The sequence below is a fragment of the Erpetoichthys calabaricus genome, chromosome 1 (genome assembly GCF_900747795.2).
Source record: "Erpetoichthys calabaricus chromosome 1, fErpCal1.3, whole genome shotgun sequence".
Lineage (NCBI taxonomy): Eukaryota > Metazoa > Chordata > Cladistia > Polypteriformes > Polypteridae > Erpetoichthys > Erpetoichthys calabaricus.
The window spans coordinates 338,809,347-338,816,597 of record NC_041394.2 but is presented as its reverse complement, the minus strand read 5'-3'; positions in this window follow the sequence as shown (position 1 = coordinate 338,816,597).

The window sequence follows — 7,251 nt, the reverse complement described above, 5'->3', positions numbered from 1 at the left end:
TAGAACCAGCAAATCATAGTGAGCATTTTCAAGGCCTGTATAATGACAAGGAAACACCCTTCAGGTATAAAAACATTAAGTCAATGGATTACATTTTTATTTATTTTAGCACCTACCTCCACCAGAGTGACTTGAACCTGCTGTTTGATCTGTTCTCTTCATGTCAGACTCCAAAGATTCAGATCTCACATGGACAGGATGCTTTAGTGTGAATCCTGATCCAGGTACAGCAAGCTCTGATTTAATATATTCTTCCTTGATATTGTTTAGCATTTCATTTTCCTGAATGTCATTTCTATCAAATGTTTGTGCAGATTCTTCTTTCATGTATTTTACCACCAACTTACAATCCTCCTCCTCCTCCTCCATAATGGCAGGACTCTCCTTCTGGTGGTGCACAGATTCCCAACCACAGTCTTCTTCCTTAATATCCATACCTCTTTTCTCCATTGTATTCATTAAGATTTTTTACTGTAAATAACAGCTTCTCTCTTACTCTGTAGACACAAGAGAGTAAATTAAACTCAGAGTTGCACCAAAATGTCAAATGCTAAACCCACAACAGTCAACTCTTTCAAGCTTTCCTCATAGCTCATTGCTTAAGTCAGTAGAAGTGCTTCCTACAACCTGCATCATGGATTCAAATTCCATGTCAGGTCACTGTGTGAAAATAATTTACACATTTTGACACTGCCAGTACACCCCCAAACACATTCCTGTTAGTATGGAGATAGGAGTGAGCGAACCCTGAAATGGACCGTTGTCTTGTCCATGGTGGGTTCATGACTTGCAACCAAGACTGCCAGACAGTTTCAGCTCCATGCAATCCAGAAATAAATTAAGCAGTTGCAAGAATGTTAATGCACCACAACTTTTCCCAAATCAGTAAAAAAGTAAAAGATCAGAGGACCTTGTATTGACACTTGAGGTACCCCAGTTCCCAGAAAGTATTGTTTGAACATTTTAATTCTATTTTGCACTGATTCCCCACTTGCCTTTTTAACATTTTGCTTACTGTTCCATCATGACGTATCACATCAATAGCTTTTTGAAAGTTGAGGTTAATAGTTTGGTGTGCTCTTCAATGATAAAACCTTGCTATGTTTCAGTCACTAATTGACTGGTGTGGTGTAGTGGCTAAGGTTATGGACTTCAACCACTAAGGCTGTGGGTTCAAATCCTGCTACTGACACTGTGTGATCCTGAGCAAGTTGCTTGACCTGCCTGTGTTTGGAAACCAAAAAGAAATGTAACCAATAGTAACATAAATGTTGCAAGTTGTCTTGGATAAAGACATCAGCCAAATAAATAAATGTAAATGGAGTTTCATGACAAAGAAACAATATCCCCCTTTTAAGGTCATTTGATTATGCTGGTCAACATAAATGTCCCAAAAATTGTGATAGGTATTCTAAGCATACTTTATAATGCTCAATCCAAATATGAAGTCAGATTTTTTTCTGTCTTTGTTTTCCTTTAACGTCACTATCATATTTTCACCATTTAGTGTCACTGCAGGTTAAAAATATTAATATATAAATATTCAGTATCAGATATATAAATGGAATATCTATGGAGATATAAAGGTGCCAAACAGTGGTCAGAAGCCTTTAAGAAGGCTAACAGAGGAGGAAGAGGTTGTTGGGAGCATACATTGATCGCTCATTGCCGTACCCACCACACAACAAACCACCTGGAATGGGGAACAGCTGAATGTCAAGTTATATAGCACCCTGATGTGTGGAGTACAAGTCCAAGGAGGTTCTGTTCAAGCTTTATAACACACTGGTGAGGCCTCATCTGGACTCCTGTGTGCAGTTTTGGTCTCCAGGCTGCAAAAAGGACATAGCAGCACTAGAAAAGGTCCAGAGGAGAGCAACTAGATTGATTCCAGGGCTACAGGAGATGAATTATGTGGAAAGATTAAAAGAGCGGAGCCTTTACAGTTTAAACAAAAGTAGAATAAGAGGAGACATGACTGAAATGTTGAAAATTATGAAGGGAATTGGTTCGGTGGATCGAGACCTTGACTTGAAAAGGAGTTCATGAAGAACACGGGGGCAGAGTTGGAAACTTGTTAAGGGTAAATTTCACACAAACATTAGGCAGTTTTTCTTTATACAGAGAATCATAGACACATGGAATAAATGACAAAGTAGTGTGGTAGACAGTAGGACATTAGGGACTTTCAAAACTTGAGTTGATTTTTCTTGGAAGAATTAAGTGGATAGGACTAGTGAGCTTTGTTGGGCTGAATGACCTGTTCTTGTTTCGATTGTTCTCATGCTTTAATGTCTGCTTGGCTGGGTTACACTAAGTACTGTTACAGCTCTATGATCTGAAAGAGTGGCAAAAACATGCCTTGTAGAAGTAGAAGTAGAATTCTTTATTGTCATTATGCATACACATAACAAAATTTTTTGTTTGACCTAAGAAAGAAAAATGTGGTGAACTGCCCACCTGCTGACCCTGATAACAGTTACCCTCTTCCACTGCATATCAAACTAATGAAAAACTTTTCTCAAGTAATGGATACCACACAAAGGGGATTCATATCCTTAAGAAATTAATTTCTCCAGATGAATATGGCCAAGAGTCAGGGAAGTATTTTTGTAGGTCCTCATATAAGAGAAGTGTCACAAGATGAGAAATTAGAAGAATAGTTGAATGAAGTTGAGAAAGCTGCTTGACATGCCTTCTAAAATGTCTGCACAAATGTTTTGGGAAATCATAAGGCTGAGAACTGTCTGAAAAAAGTGAATGATTTTCACACGATGTACCAAACAATTGGGTGCAATGTGTATTATATTGGGTGTTTTTCTTGAATTTTTTGTGAAAGTTTGGTATAGGATTTTGACAAGGTTTGCATTTATTGAATGTTTTTTTTAACCCTGGGGAATCTTACGCAAGCATTTATTTTGCTCTACAAAATGTTTTGAAATGAATGAAAATGATTTTGTGTTTCTATGCGAAGCCACTAAGGCACCACTAATTTCACTTCTATAGCATTGCCTGTTGTTATGATGATGACTCCCAGAATTCCCGCAGGTGACATCATCAGAGCTACCATATATCAGACTTCTCCATTATCGTAAGCACATATGAGTAAATCTTTATTTTCTTTCTTTTCGTTTCATGGCTTTGAACTCAGGTTTTTTTTTTTACTTTCATTTTTGACTAGCGTTTCCAGCTTTGATGATTTATTCTCCTAGAATGAACATGACACCTTTTCTGACCATTTCTTTACTCCTAGACTTTTTACCTTTTCTCTCTGCACAATAAGTCATTGAAGATTCCACATGGTGAGAAATTTTATCACTTTGAGCTACTTTTTGTATGAAAATGTGCTATATAAATAAATGTTGTTGTTATTGTTGTAGTACTTAGAATTACCAGGACAAGTGGAGTCCCAATATGCTGGCTGACTATTGCTGGAATCTTAAGGGAGATGTTCCTGTGGCAAATTACTGTAGAAAATCAGAAACTTCTAGATTACACATTTGTCATTTTAATAAGTATGTAAATACGGGCCTACAATATTTAGAATTTAGGTTGCACATTATTTAAAAACCTCACATGATAGAAAAACACTAAAAACATATTTGGATTCAGCACACAAAATACTATAAGATTTAGGAATTTTCAACCTTGGGAAAATTTATTTTAACTAATGTTATTAGATAAAGATCAATATTAAAGACTCAACAGAGAACTAACTGCTTTTATTAATTTACCTTTGACAAATATTTAGTCAACTGTCCTATGGCCACTAGCAGTATCCTCATTGCAGTTTATTCAGTTGAGCTATGTGTGCTTGTTAAAATTGCCACTGTTATGCAATGATTTATGAAAAATTTATGCAACAATGTGAACTGCTGGGTGGAGGTGTTTTTTCACCAATGTCTGTGGCTGCTAATGGTCATTTTGAAAACTGTAATCTGTAATGATTTAAAGGATTCCACATAATCTGACAATCTTGGTATCATTTGCAAACTTAGCCAGCTTGTTACTTATATTTCTGTCCAAATCATTAATATATATATATATATATATATATATATATATATATATATATATATATATATTATATATATATATATATATATATATATATATATATATATATATCAAAAACAGCAGCAACCCTAACAGTGACCCATGCAGATCACCAACATCAGCCAATTCTGATAAGATTCCTCGCACCATCACCCTTTGCTTCCTGTGTCTGAGGAAAGCTAGCATGGAGTGCAAGGCAGGAACAAACCCTAAGTATGGGGCCAGTCCATTGCAGGACGAACATGCACACAACACACACACACAATAACTATTTTAAGTTAAAGTAACTTAAATACATACATTAAACATCCCCACTAGTTGATATTTTATCCAATCGCTTCCACGCCCAATCAGCTCATATTCTAGTCATACCCAGAGGTACCTGAACATGCCACAAAAGGCATTTAAAAAAGACAAATCATTACAATAGATGAACATATAATGCCTGCACTCAACATATCGCACTTGTAAAGTGTACGAGAAAGTGTAGATTTTGGAGGGATCAAGCAAATTATTGTGACACTCCTGGATCCGGATCTGCAAGGACCTGCTCTTGTGTGTGGATACCTGGAATAGCCGGGTATAAAGCAAAATATGCTGTTTTTCGGATCTCTTTTTATAGATTTTACTGTGAAATTTCAATCAATCTGATCTGAAGGTGCTGGTACTCTCTCTCTCTCAACCACCCCGTCTGTAAGTCTGTCTGTCTGCCTTTCTCTCTCTCTCTCACTCTCCCCAAATCCCCCCCTCCACCGTCTGTAAGTCTGTCTGTCTGTGTGCCGTAAAAGTTCGTACCTTTTTCCATCACTTCTTCGGCGTTTATACGGGTGGCGACAAACTGCAGTCAAACTAACACATGAGCGACACCATCATTCATTACACATACCGAGTTCAACGCTCGTGTTCTGTGAAGCCGACTAAACGTATTAGTGTTCTGCTCCTGAAAGTATTGAAGTGTATCAAAATAAAAGACACCGACACCTATGATACTGGAACTGTCAGAAACGAAGATTTCTGTGTTCTTTTTTTGTTACACAAAATGATTCAACAGAATGCAAAACATTTATTCACAAAAATTAAACAAATACGTCTTTTTGTTGTTGCTTTTTGAAGTATTTGAGAATAATCTAATCGTGGTTATTATGAAGAATGGCATACGTGGGTGTGGATGGTACTTTCCATATCTCAGGAGCTATTCATTGTGAAAAAAAAGAGTGGAGTGTAATCTGCAACCCTTCCTGAAATAGGAACTTTATTCATTTTCATTTTTCATATTCATTTAAATCTGACGTCACGTCACCAGCATCGCCAGCCTAAATATGACCATTTTCATGGCCCGAGGGTTGAGACAGCAGTGGTAGCGCTGCTGCCTCGCAGTAAGGAGACTTGGGTTCGCTTCCGGGGTTCTGAGTTTGCATGTTCTCCCCGTTTCTTCCGGGTGCGCCGGTTTCCTCCCACAGTCCAAAGACATGCAGGTTAGGTGCATCCTAAATTGTCCCTAGTGTGTGCTTGGTGTGTGTGTGTGTGTGTGTGTGTGCTTGGTGTGTGTGTGTGTGTGTGTCCTGCGGTGGGCTGGCGCCCTGCCCGGGGTTTATTCCTGCCTTGTGCCCTGTCTTGGCATTGGCTCCAGCAGACCCCCGTGACCCTATGTTAGGAAAATGTTGGAAAATGACTGACTGACTGACATTTCTCCCTTTTTATTTTTCATCAACTGTAAGCAAAATGAAACTATATACCAAGTAAACATACCTTCATTAGAACGCAACAAGTCTAACGTGTAACAAACACTAAGTAGCATCGACAGGTTCATATCAATGTAATGTACAAAAAAACCCCAAAACAATTCGGGTCCTCGTACAATCAACTGTGCTGCGCTCCTGTTCTTGTCCTGTTCACGGAACTTTTAAACCAGCAGTAAAAGTAAAGATTTAAGAGAAAGCAGATTATCATTGGTGAAATGCATGTCACGATGATTTTATGTAGCAATCAAAATTAGATTAAAAAGAGTCAGTAGCACGCCTCAATAATTCATTGACTTCGACCTCTTTAATACTTTATAATATGTTAGCGTTTTCTTTTTCCAGTAATATCTTAAAAGCCTTCACACTAATAAGATTTATAAATGCTAAATGTTTTGTAATTGATCGATCGGTATAGAATAGAAAAACTGTAAAATTATCAGTTATGGTCTGGTATTGGTTAATGAATGATACTTTACATACAGATGCTTGTAATTACATTCAATGCTTAAAACCACATGTAGGAGCATCCATGGCGTGGCAGTTCCCTTAAAACCCAGTGGAAGAGGGACCTTGGATACGTGAGTTACCACCGCCATCTGTGGTCCTGTTCAGGACTACTGTCCGACATTGCACAAATGGTTTATAGCAGTTTGCTTTTCTTCACATCTGGTGCGTTTTTGCACGGTGCTGGAAAAGGCCATCGGACTATCAAGGAGTCTCTCTCTCTCTCTCTCTCTCTCTCTCTCTCTCTCTCTCTCTCTCTCTCTCTCTCTCTCTCTCTCTCTCTCATCAGCACACGAGCCTGACTTCTCTCTCTCTCTCTCTCTCTCTCTCTCTCTCTCTCTCTCTCTCTCTCTCTCTCCGGTGACTGAAGGTGTATAAAATGCATTCATCCCCAGTGAAACTCGATAATGTTACTTAGGCTTGCCAAACATCTCAGGCGCAAAAGACCGGACTCCTGTTCAAATTACGGCACCTGTAGGCTCATCAGAGGCTGAATGTGTAAAATACAAATCATTCATGGCATCGATGCACAGGGCAGTCCTTTTAAATGACATTGCGTGCGTTTACATTCTCACACACACACTCAACTGGGACAGGATGGCTAAGGTTTCATTTTTTTTTATTTAGATCTGTAACATGGTTCATAAATAGACATAAATAGATGGTAACATATTTGAGAAACCCTGTATGCAGCAAGAGTGCTTTCAAAATTAGAAAACCTATAGGTTTTCTAATTTTGAAAGCACTCTTGCTGCATACAATAGCTCAGGATAAGTTAGCTTTTCTCAACCTTTAAGTATTTGCGACCCGAGTTTTCATAACAGTTTTAATCGCGCCCCCCTAAGTTTTTTTGAAAGGAGCCCACTAATACCAATTTGTTCTTTTTAAATTAATGATATATCATAGATGCATATTTATATACCTATAACTTTTATCGACATTTACCTAA